The sequence below is a fragment of the Bos indicus x Bos taurus genome, chromosome 3, assembly GCF_003369695.1.
Source record: "Bos indicus x Bos taurus breed Angus x Brahman F1 hybrid chromosome 3, Bos_hybrid_MaternalHap_v2.0, whole genome shotgun sequence".
Lineage (NCBI taxonomy): Eukaryota > Metazoa > Chordata > Mammalia > Artiodactyla > Bovidae > Bos > Bos indicus x Bos taurus.
Genome location: NC_040078.1, coordinates 13,033,845 through 13,047,247, shown reverse-complemented (window position 1 = coordinate 13,047,247; position 13,403 = coordinate 13,033,845).

The following is a 13,403-nucleotide window of genomic DNA, read 5'->3' as shown; positions in this document are numbered from 1 at the left end:
ACACATGCTTCAAGGCACTGATACCCTTTGTCCTTTCTGGAAACCAGGGTAGGACAAAGCAGGACCAGGGGAAGTGCTACCTTATCCTAAAAGGAAGAGCAACTTGATTATTTTAGAAGGTCAGGATCCTTCTGGCTTAGTAGTTGCCCTCCAGGAATCCAGTCCTCTCTCCAGTCTGGTAAATTTTTCTGCCTTCCTCTGATGTACTTACCCCCATTCCTGACTCTCACTGAAAGCAGTCATGGCAGTGTTCATAGGCACAAGTATTTCAGATATGTCTTTATATTAATTTAATCACTAACTTGCTTAATTAGGCATGTCCCCTGGGCTCAGACCTTCAGTCCAGTCTCTTCAGGTCACCTCATAGGACTGGGGCCCTCAGCTCCTGCTTAGACCCAGAGCCATAGGCCTTCAAACTTGTATCAATGTGGGCAGTTGTCAGTGTAATGTCCTTTCCTCCTTAGGCTGTCCGAGGGAGTAGTAGATCTTCACTAATCAGCCTCCTGTCTGTCTCATAGCCAGTTCTCCTTGGTCTTTTCCTTCCTTCCTGACACTCCTCTGATACCCCAGGGTAGGCACAGGTCTGGTGCAGACACCATGTTGTCCTGCAGAGCACACACCTTGTAGGCATGAAGGATTCCCCAACACAATACATAGAAGGTCAACTGAGGAAAGCTGGATGGGACTGTGCCACCAGGTCCCTCTACACAAGTCTGCAGAAAATCTCATGGTCATCAAGCCCAAATAAGTCATTGGGCTCAATTGTCAGGAGGTAGCAGAAGTATATTCTATAAGCTCCAAAACCACAGTCCCTTTTATGCCCACAGGACCTTGAGTATTTGGGCATCTTATTTTCTCAGTTGGGAGGAATCTAATCCAGGAATCTGCCCTAGTGGGATGTGCTGGCTGGGAGAAGGGGAAGGTGGCTCCATGGCTAAGGAGATGTTCCTCATTTTAGATCTTCTCACTGGAATAGAAGGCACATAAGTTCCCCTGTTTCTCTATTTGTGATGAGTGAGAGCACATTATAGTATATGTTTGCAACACACTGGGGGTCTCTCCTCCTCCCTAAATCTACCCTACGAGAAGGGACCCCCAACAAAGTGACCTGGTTTTGGAAGCAGATGCCATGCACATTTCTTGGGACTTCCCTAAGGTAGAGGTGACGGTACAGAGGTTAGGGTGAGGCATGTAAAGTGACCGTTGTCACCAAGTGACACTGTCACTGGGCTCTGAAACCCTCATTATGGGGCAGTTGTGCCTTGGTGTCAGGATGCAGGCAGAGGGAGGGCAGGCATCACAAGTGAGTTGAGCTTGCTCAGGACCTTCTTTAAATCTTCCTTATGGAGATCACAAGAGAGACTTAAGGACCACACAAGGGTCATAATATCCCTGAAAGGAGGGTCTTGGACATGGTGATTGAAGCTTAGAGAAAAGACCATCCTTATTCTAGGGTCTCATCCAAATGGCAGTCTTGGCCCCAGATACCCTGAAGTCTCAGTGACTGTAGGCGAGATCCCCCTTTCAGTTCATAGTTGGCCACTTCAGTGGCATCTGTCTCACAGACTCTGAACTTTAGGCTACTTTGCCTTGCATATCAATGAACTTCCAGATACACCTGATACCTAACACCTTTCCCCAACATGCTCTCAATACTCTTCATAGGAGGGCACTTCTAAGTGTCTCAAAACCCTAAGGTCTGGTTCTGAATTCCTTCTTGGACCTTCCTATGTTAACTTTTTATCACCAGGGGAGAGACGTGAAGGATTTAAAATTGGTGATGTCTTGCAAAGTGATTTTTGTGTTTCTTTTTTAATATGTATCTGTCAACATTAATTAATAAAGAAGAAGAAGAAAACAAAACAAAACAAACGTAGTCTTCAGCAGGATTCCCTACAGTGTGTGTGAGGTTGTAGATATAATTACCAGTGTCCCCCAGTAGGAGGGTGTGCTATTGAGGATGAGATAAGGGAGAACTTCCTGGGTCAAGTTGTTTCCCCCAGAAAAGACATATCGACACCCTAACCCTTAGCACCTAATGATGTCATTTTAAGTGGAAATAAGGTATGTGCATACACAGTTACGAGGAGGTAGTTAGGGTGGGCCCCAATATGATGTGATTGGTGTCTTTACAAAAAAGGGAAACTGGACACAGCACTGACATGCAAAGGGTATGTAAAGAGACAGAGAGAGAACACCATGTGAAAACAGAGGATTGAAGTGATGCACCTAAAAGGCAAGGAACACAATTGCCAGCCAACACTAGAAGCTAGAAGGAGGCTGGAAGGATCCCATTGTTATGGGCTGAATGTGTGCCCTTCCCCATTTTTATGTGAAGCCTTACCTGCTAGGTAGCTGTGTTTGGAGATGGGGCCTCTTAGGAAGCAATTAGGTTAAATGAGGTCTTAAGAGAAGTTCTCTGACCTGATTAGTGTCCTTGTAAGAAGATATATGCAAACTAGTACAGCCACTATGGAGAACAGTGTGGAGATTACTTAAAAAACTGGAAATAGAACTGCCTTATGATCCAGCAATCCCACTGCTGGGCATACACACTGAGGAAACCAGAAGGGAAAGAGACACATGTACCCCAATGTTCATCGCAGCACTGTTTATAATAGCCAGGACATGGAAGCAACCTAGATGTTCATCAGCAGATGAATGGATAAGAAAGCTGTGGTACATATACACAATGGAGTATTACTCAGCCATTAAAAAGAATACATTTGAATCAGTTCTAATGAGGTGGATGAAACTGGAGCCTATTATACAGAGTGAAGTAAGCCAGAAGGAAAAACATAAATACAGTATACTAACGCATATATATGGAATTTAGAAAGATGGTAACAATAACCCGGTGTACGAGACAGCAAAAGAGACACTGATGTATAGAACAGTCTTATGGACTCTGTGGGAGAGGGAGAGGGTGGGAAGATTTGGGAGAGTGGCATTGAAACATGTAAAATATCATGTAGGAAATGAGTTGCCAGTCCACGTTCGATGCACGATGCTGGATGCTTGGGGCTGGTGCACTGGGACGGCCCAGAGGGATGGTATGGGGAGGGAGGAGGGAGGAGGGTTCGGGATGGGGAACACATGTATACCTGTGGCGGATTCATTTTGATATTTGGCAAAACTAATACAATTATGTAAAGTTTAAAAATAAAATAAAATTAGAAAAAAAAAAGAAGATATATCAGAGAGCCTCCTCTCTCCCTTCTCGGTTTCTTTCCCCTCCCCCTCCACAGGCGTATTCTGAGAAAGGCCATTCGAGAATAGAGCTAGAAGGTGGCAGTCTACAGCCAGGGAGAGAGCTCTTCCCAGAAACTGATTCAACTGGCACCTTGATCCGGGACTTCTCCGCCACCAGAAGTGTGAGGAAATAAATTTCTGCTGATTAACACCCACCCAGTCTATGTTATCTTGTTATGGCAGCCCAAGCTGACATCATTACAGGTTTCAGAGGGAGCCTGACTCTGACAAATCCTTGCTTTAGACTCCTAGTTAATAGAATTGTGAGACAGTAAGTTCTTTTGTTTTTAAGTCACTTAGTATTTGGCATGTTGTTATGGCAACCCTAGGAAGTTATACAGGACCCTTAGGAAGTGTGGAACCCAGGGCTCACAGGTTGGCCCTTTCAGGCCTGCAAACCCCTGAGGTGTTAGCTTTAGAGTGAAACTTACCTGTGTTGTGTCCTAGATCCACCCTTTCCTGAGAGTGATATTTAGCAAGTTCCTATAGTGTCTAAGCCTTGAGTTTCCACATATGAACAACTGGAAAATAATTGAAGGCATTCAGGGGGCTCCAGTGAGGATTGAGTATGAAAATACATAAAAGAAATCAGCAATATGTGTTCAGTTCCCATTACTGTATTACTGTTATTAGGACCTACCAGCTGTGGAATTGCCACAATCAGCTGGATTTCACCTGATGCTTGCACCACCAGGGAAAGCGGTAGCCCAGCCCCCTGAACATGATTTTGGTCATTTCAGCAGCTCCATCAAACACTGAGTGTCTCATAAGACTCAGGACAAGCCAGCCACGCTGGCAGTTTCAGATTATAACCCCATTCAAGGAAGAGGAGATAGTATTTTAGTTACACTAAGTGACTTTTTAAATCTAAAAATGTAAATGGATTACACATTCTTTGGTTAAAACAGAGGAGAAATAGAGATTGAAAATGGAGTCTCTCCTCCCTTCCCAGAGGCAGGCACTATCGACAGCTTCCTAGGCATCCATCCAGACTTAATGTGGGTTTTTAAGTACATACATGAAAATACTTCTATCTTCATATACATAGAAGTGTTCCTCATGGGCTGTTCTGCTCTTTTTTTTCTATCAACAACACAAGCAGGAGCCCACTCAGTCTGTACACATAGAAGTGACTCATTTAATGTCTGCATACTACTCACGTGTGACGCTACTTATGGAGAGTTAAGTTGTTTCCCTTTCTCTGGTGGGTTACTTGTAACTATAAAAGTATAATGTGTTTATCAAAAAAAACTATGTGCATTATGGAGTCATTTCAAGTAAAATTTCAAAGTGTGCCTTTTCCCAAAGGTAAGCACTGTTACTGACGTGTATCCTTCTGGGCTTTCATTTCCATTCAGTTCAGTCGATCAGTCGTGTCCAACTATTTGCGACCCCATGAATTGTAGCACACCAGGCCTTCCTGTCCATCACCAACTCCTGGAGTTCACTCAGACTCACGTCCATCAAGTCAGTGATGCCATCCAGCCATCTCATCCTCTGTCATCCCCTTCTCCTCCTGCCCCCAATCCCTCCCAGCATCAGAGTCTTTTCCAATGAGTCAACTCTTTGCATGAGGTGGCCAAAGTACTGGAGTTTCAGCTTTAGCATCATTCCTTCCAAAGAAATCCCAGGGCTGATCTCCTTCAGAATGGACTGGTTGGATCTCCTTGCAGTCCAAGGGACTCTCAAGAGTCTTCTCCAACACCACAGTTCAAAAGCATCAATTCTTCGGTGCTCAGCCTTCTTCACAGTCCAACTCTCACATCCATACATGACCACTGGAAAAACCATAGCCTTGACTAGACCAACCTTTGTTGGCAAAGTAATGTCTCTGCTTTTGAATATGCTATCTAGGTTGGTCATAACTTTCCTTCCAAGGAGTAAGCGTCTTTTCATTTCATGGCTGCAGTCACCATCTGCAGTGATTTTGGAGCCCCAAAAAATAAAGTCTGACACTGTTTCCACTGTTTCCCCATCTATTTCCCATGAAGTGATGGGACCAGATGCCATGATCTTCGTTTTCTGAATGTTGAGCTTTAAGCCAACTTTTTCACTCTCCACTTTCACTTCCATCAAGAGGCTTTTTAGTCCCTCTTCACTTTCTGCCATAAGGGTGGTGTCATCTGCATATCTGAGGTTATTGATATTTCTCCCGGCAATCTTGATTCCAGTTTGTGCTTCTTCCAGTCCAGTGTTTCTCATGATGTACCCTGCATATAAGTTAAATAAGCAGGGTGACAATATACAGCCTTGACATACTCCTTTTCCTATTTGGAACCAGTCTGTTGTTCCATGTCCAGTTTTAACTGTTGCTTCCTGACCTGCATATAGGTTTCTCAAGAAGCAGGTCAGGTAGTCTGGTATTCCCATATCTTTCAGAATTTTCCACAGTTTATTGTGATCCACACAGTCACAGGCTTTGGCATAGTCAATAAAGCAGAAATAGATGTTTTTCTGGAACTCTCTTGCTTTTTGCATGATCCAGCAGATGTTGGCAATTTGCTCTCTGGTTCATCTGCCTTTTCTAAAACCAGCTTGTACATCTGGAAGTTCACAGTTCATGTATTGCTGAAGCCTGGCTTGGAGAATTTTGAGCATTAATTTACTAGCATGTGAGATGAGTGCAATTGTGTGGTAGTTTGAGCATTCTTTGGCATTGCCTTTCTTTGAGATTGGAATGAAAACTGACCTTTTCCAGTCCTGTGGCCACTGCTGAGTTTTCCAAATTTGCTGACATATTGAGTATAGCACTTTCACAATATCATCTTTCAGGATTTGAAATAGCTCAGCTGGAATTCCATCACCTCTACTAGCTTTGTTCATAGTGATGCTTCCTAAGGACCACTTGACTTCACATTCCAGGATGTCTGGCTCTAGGTGAGTGATCACACCATTGTGATTATCTGGGTCATGAAGATCTTTTTTTGTATCGTTCTTCTGTGTATTCTTGCCACCTCTTCCTAATATCTTCTGCTTCTGTTAGGCCCATAAAATTTATGTCATTTATTGAGCCCATCTTTGCATGAAATGTTCCCTTGGTATCTCTAATTTTCTTGAAGAGATCTCTGGTGTTTCCTATTCTATTGTTTGCCTCTGTTTCTTTGCATTGATTGCTGAGGAAGGCTTTCTCATAAGCGCTTCAGCAAATTGCAACTAGCTCTTTTGTGATATAACCAGGTCACTGTTCTTTTTCCCTTTCTGAATCAGAACCCAGGCTCTGTGAAGAGGGGAGGCAAGGAGGTCCCACTCTCAGGTTGGTGCAAGTCCAGTGTCAGCACTTGAGTGTGGGTTTCTTGAAAGATCTTAGCTCCAATTTTACCTGTGTATGGGGCATCATACCTATTCTCAAGCAAGACAAATAGCTTTTGGCTAAGCTACACATGGCAGCCATTACTGGTTTCCCCTCAGCAAATATTTACTAAGCACACTTGTGCCTGGGCACTTCTAAGGACTTCTCTTACCATCCAGTCACCATCTTCTGGGGTCACTGAACCTCCAGGTGGCTGCGTCCAGGCAGAAAAGTTTCACTAAGCACTTCCCCTCTGACAGAAATTCTGGTCCCCAAGGACCTGGGGTAAAGTGTTCTGTGGGAATATGAAAGTGATCTTCCCAACCTTGCTTCAGGGGTGCTAATAATTCACCTAAGATACACATCCTTTTAGAAGAACAACCTCAAATTCCAGTCTTACCTGTAGTAATTGAAGTCTATAAACTCTATTCTCTCAATATTCAAAACTTTCAGACCCTTGATGGTACATTGAATTGAAAAATATATGTCAAGAATGATGTAAAATGTGGAATGCAAACGTACTCATTTTTAATAAAAGACTCACCAGTCTGAGGATAAGTGTCAGACCATGAACCTGAGTATCACCTTCTCATGAACAAAGTCCTTCCTCCAAAGCAACGGTGTTTACTTGGCACAGACTGTGTGGGAGTTAGGAAGTAGCTGTTTTCCTCATATTTGGGAACTTTCTACCAGAACTGGAATTACCTCTCTGGGGATCAAACTGCTGATGACCCTTATCTTGGGGACACATTCTAATTTGCATGGCTCCTGTGTTGACCAATGTCTTTCACATTGTCATTAAAAACCCTCCTTAGATATACAGGTACCATAATATCTTGTTCTGGGGCAAAACTGGGGCTTTTAGACTTGACATAACTTTGTCTGAATCTCATCTTCTTCACTTATTATCAAATAATGGCAGAAATTACCTAACTTATTTGAGCCTGTGAGCTTTCAAAAGAGGGTGGATATCATTGGGCTTCTCTATCATTGGCATAGATAGTAAAGAACCAGTCTGAAAGGCAGGAACCCAGTTAGATTTCTAACTTGGGAAGATTCTCTGGAAAAGGGAATGGCTTCCAACACCAGTATTCTTGCCTGGAGAATTCCATGGACAGAAAAGCTTGGATACAATCCATGGGGTCACAGAGAGTTGGAGATGACTTAGTGACTAACGTTCTGTTTCATATTGTGTAGCTTTAGTACACAGACTCTTATTAATCATGTTAGTGAGATCACTGGCAGATGTTCAGCAAAACACATATTTTATTTTGAATTCCTTGTCTATGAGCTATTTCTTTCATTATGAAAGTGTTTGTTTTCCAGAAATCCAGGAGAATCCTTTCAAGGCACTAAGTTTTCTTTAAAAAAATAAAATGGTCCTGAGGATGGTAAATACTGAAGATAGGCACCTACTAAATTCTTCATCCAACTCACTTCTATATTTTAACATGAGTCACTGTTTCAGTGTTTTGTTGTTGTTATTATTCAGTTGCTAAGTTGTGTCCAATTCTTTGCAGCCCCATGAAGTGCAGCACACCAGGCTTCCCTGTCCTTCACTATCTCCTGGAGAGTGCCCAAACTCATGTCCATTGAGTGAGTTGGTGATGACATCCAACCATCTCATCCTCTGTCACCCCCTTTTACTCCTGCCCTCAATCTTTCTGAGCATTAGGGTCTTTCCAGTGAGTTGGCTCTTCACATCAGATGGCCAAAGTATTGGAACTTCAGCTTCATAATCAGTCCTTCCAGTGAATATTTAGGATTGATTTCCTTTAGGACTGACTGGTTTGATCTCCTTGCTGTCCAAGGGACTTTCAAGAGTGTTCTCCAGTACCACAATTTGAAAGCATCAGTTTTTTGATACTCAACCTTCTTTATGGTCCACCACTCACATCCGTACATGACGACAGGAAAAACCATAGCTTTTACTATATGGACGTTTGTTGACAACACGATGTCTCTGCTTTTTAATATGCTGTTTAGGTTTGTCATAGCTTTCCTTCCAAGGAGCAAGTGACTTTTAATTTTATGGCTACAGTCGCTGTCTTCAGGGTTTTGTATCCCAAGGAAATAAAATCTGTCACTGCTTCTAATTTTTGCCTTCTATTTGCCATGAAATGATGGAACTTGTTGCTATGATGTTAGTTTTTTGAATGTTGAGTTTCAAACCAGCTTTTTCACTCTCCTCTTTCACCTTCATCAAGAGGCTCTCTAGTTCACTTCTTACCAGCATCCTGAATCCAAATTCTCTACCTTTGGCTGCCAGGGACCAGAGCAGTCTCAGCTACAATGCTTTATTCTCTCTGTTCCCCACAGAGAGAACCCCAACTCTTGTGAAGTTTCCTTAGGATTTTCTTCCAGAAAAAAGATGAAGCCAATCCAGATGGAGTCCAATCCTCTATAATCCCTTTCTCATTCTTCACTAAGAGCCTTCATTGTCAAGATGGTGCCACTTCACCTTTCAGTAAGTATATCTTTACACTACAAATGGGAACGACTTAATCTATATTTCAGAGGAAAAGACCTCAGGTTTTTCGGACATTTTTAAAAAAGACGTTGAGACATGAGAAAAAAGTAAAAAACTCTTTTGTTATGACCACTAATTCAGAAAGAATTCCCAAAAAGTCACGTGGTTAAAGAACAGGCTTTATTGAGATAATTTACCAAGAGATGTTGGCAAGAAGAGAGGAATGTGACCTTGGTCCTCTCCTTCTCTCAGAGAAAGGAGTGGCTGGGCCTCCATGATTTGCTGGACACAGAGAGTGGGTCTGTGCTCAGAGGAAAGACCCTGCTCCCAGATTATTCTCCCTCCTTACAGGACAAGGGGTGATGGCAGCCTGGACAGCAAGGGGACAGGCCCTAAGCGTTCAGGTTAGGTGTCAGCAATTTTTAAGGGTTTTCTGGGAGTGCAGGCAGCCCAGTGCCAAGGAGGTGGTGGAAGTGGGACATTTGTAAGCCCTCTGGACCAGGCATAGAACTAAGGACTTCATGGGAAGTTGAGCATGGGTGCCGTCTCTTCTGGGAGGATGAGGAGCCCCTAATGATATCTGGAGTGGTGTCCAGAATATCTAGACTGAGCTCCAGGGACATTTTTGTTTACCTCTGCCCCTGGCCGTCTAGGAGGTGTTAGCAATAGTCAACCAGTGCTCACTAAGTCCATGAATGGTTTGAGAGAAACTTGGCATGTAATCCTCAGCCATTGTCCCCCATCCTGAATCTGTATAGTTGCTGGATCTTGGCTATGCCTGAGCAGGGATGAAGTTGGTACTCGCTTGTTTAGGACTGGATTAGTAGGAGAAAGCTAATTGGGTTTAAGGGCCACTGTGAACTGGGTGGTTGGTAGTTTTGAGGAACAGAGTTCAATCACACAGGTTCCTCTGAGCCCTGACTGGAGTCAGGAATACCTTCTGGGGAAAATTTAGCTCAGAGGCCAGAGCCTTTTAACTTCAGTGATATCTGCTACAAGAATTCTGTTTGTTTCAGGATGAACTTGAGTCATCTTCATATCCAGCAAACATTTATTCAGCACTCACTCCCTGAAGGGCTGTGGGAAGCCTGAGGACACAAGTGGAAAAGACCTGGTCTCAGTGTTCCACTTCCTAAGGGAAGCCACAGATCCTGCCCACACCCATAAGGACCAAAGTCTTCATAGGAGGATATATTCTGATGCTCTACTGTGTTTTCCTCACATGAATCTGGCTGTGACACTTGGCTCTGTCCACATTCCCTGGATTCTGCTGGCCCTGGTCTCCTGGCCTCACCCCTAGTCTACTCGACCTGGCTTTGCCTCACTTCTTGTGGGTCTTCTCCACAGGCCCCCTCTTGGCTGATGGAGTCTTAATCTAGTGGATGGTTTACCAGGAACTCACTGCTGCTGACTCTGATCATCAGTTTTCCCTCAGCTCCTACTGTCTAAATCCATCCTCTTGGGTCCTGGCCACTTGACCCACTATCCCCTCCCCACTTACATCAAAGCTGTGGACACTGATGTGGTTCTACCAGAAGGGACCATGGAGGGAGTCAGTTTCCACCTCTCATTTGCTTCTACTCCATATGCTGAGATCCCACCTTACTTGAACCCCTAGAGATGTGTTAAGAGAGATCTGGGGAGAATTCAGGCAGGCAATGGATTCACTTTCTCCCCTTTCATCTTTCTCTCTTAGACAATCATGCTCCTGATAAATTTTTATGCACAGGAAAGTCGATTTTTTTTTTCTTTTTAAATTAACTCCAAATCCATTGTTTTGGCCATTTCTCACATCCTTAGAGCACTTATGTGCAGACTCAGGAGCTAGCATCCCACACCACACTGGAAGTCTCCAGCTTATAGGTCCAGTTAGAACTAGAGAAACTGGGAGAGGATGGCTGCTAGATTGATGCAGCATCAATTCAGATGTAAGAACATGTCCCATAAGTTGGTGATTAGGGGCCAAGTCCCTGGACAACATGAGTCCAGATGAGAAGTCAGGGGCGGAGTTCCCATGTAGGAGGGGCCCATGTTCATGACCATTGTGTTGAATGTTACTTTGGGCTATGATATGGATGCATGTGAGAGGCAGTACAGTGGGTGTGTGGTGGGAACCACTGGGAATGGGGGACACTTGAGAATATTGTGTCTCACATCTGAGCTCTTGATCCAGATTCTGAGGTGAAACTGCCTCAAAGAAGAGAGTGGTATTCTGCCCCACCCCTTGAGACAGACTTTTATTTTATTTTATTTTTTATTTTTTTAAATTTTATTTTATTTTTAAACTTTACATAATTGTATTAGTTTTGCCAAATATCAAAATGAATCCACCACAGGTATACATGTGTTCCCCAAAAGACTTTTAGAAGTAAAGGCAGACGGCTTGGTGAGGGGAGGACATGGCAGACAGAGTTTTCCTGGGAGTAGAGTTCTTTCCTGGTGGCTTAGATGGTAAAGAATCCTCCTGAAATGTGGGAGACCTGGGTTCAATCCCTGGGTTGCAAGATCCCTTGGAGGAGGGCATGGCAACCCATTCCAGTATTCTTGCCTGGAGAACCCCCACGGACAGAGGAGCATGGCAGGCTACAGTCCACAGTGTCGCACAGAGTCGAACATGACTGAGCGACTAAGCAGGGTTCTTTCACAGAAGACGCCTGACTTGGGAGAGACTATTTTGGTCCCTGGAAGGGCGACTGATATGAAAGACTAAGAGAAGGCCCCAGCAAGTCCAGCTCCCACAATTCGGTCTCCGTTATCCTTTCATCTTCACTTCACCTCTGTGAGCTGGTTTTCTTTTCTGTACAGAATAGTCACCCATGTGTCTCAAGTCAGTTTGGAGACAGCCTGAGATGAATAATGCACAGTACTTTGGCACCTGTAGGTCACTTCCTTCCTTGTTCTCATCCTGTACACTCACAACAGGGAACATGCATGCTGGTGTTGGAAGTCGGACCTTCTCCCACACTGTGTGACCCTGAGTACCTCACTCAACCTCTGTGCACCTCAGATTTCTCATGATCTCAGTGAGGATATTAACATGACAGACTTCAACAATGTATTGTAAGGATTAAATAAATAATGTATCACTCGTGCATAACATAAATACTCAACAACTAACTCATATTTAAAAAAATAACATTTATTAGTTCAATTAAAAGAAATTGACACAAAAAAACTAATTATGCCATGTTATCTCTGGCAGATATTTTGTGATTACAATGATTATGTGATAATACACATATGATTAAAATTCAACCTGATGTTTACAGAAAAAAGAAAGAGAATCCTTTGCACCTTTGTTTCCACAGCTACTCTCCTCAAGGGTACTCTTCCTTGTTTCTTACAATTAATAGTAACTACTGTATTTTTGCCAAGTCTGTAATTGAATCAATATTTGTATAATCATTTTTATGAACTATTTCTGCTTTATTGACTATGCCAAAGCCTTTGACTTTGTGGATCACAATAAACTGTGGAAAATTCTGAAAGAGATGGGAATACCAGACCACCTGAACTGCCTCTTGAGAAACCTGTATGCAGGTCAGGAAGCAACAGTTAGAAATGGACATGGAACAACGGACTGGTTCCAAATAGGAAAAGGAGTACGTCAAGACTATATTGTCACCCTGATTATTTAACTTCTATACAGAGTACATCATGAGAAACGCTGGGCTGGAAGAAGCACAAGCTGGAATCAAGATTGCTGGGAGAAATATCAATAAACCCAGACATGCAGATGATACCACCCTTATGGCAGAAAGTGAAGAGGAACTAAAAAGCCTTTTTTTTTTTTTGTATTTTATTCATTTATTTAATTATCTGCTAGGCTCTGAGCTGGGGTTGGGGATACAAGGGTTTTCTAAGTTCATACAAAGTCAATTTAAAGGATATTTAAGAAATCCATTTTTCAGTATGGTAGCCACTATATACGTGTCGCTACTAATCAATTGAAATGTGGCTGGTCTGAATTGAGATGTGCTATAAGTATAAAAGTACATAACAGATTTTGAAGATTTAGTTAAGAAATGTCAAATATTTCATTACTAACTTTATATACTGATGACATGTCAAAATAATAATTTGGACACAATTTAACAAATTTTACCTGTTTACCTGTTTCTTTTTATTTTTTTTTACATAAATATAAATTTATTTATTTTAATTGGAGGTTAATTACTTTACAATATTGTATTGGTTTTGCCATACATCAACATGAATCTGCCACAGGTATACACGTGTTCCCCATCCTGAACCTCCCACCCTCCTCCCTCCCTGTACCATCCCTCTGGGTCATACCAATGCACCATCCCCAAGCATCCAGTATCATGCATCTAACCTGGACTGGCGATTCGTTTCATTTGATGAAAGTCAAAGAAGAGAGTGAAAAAGTTG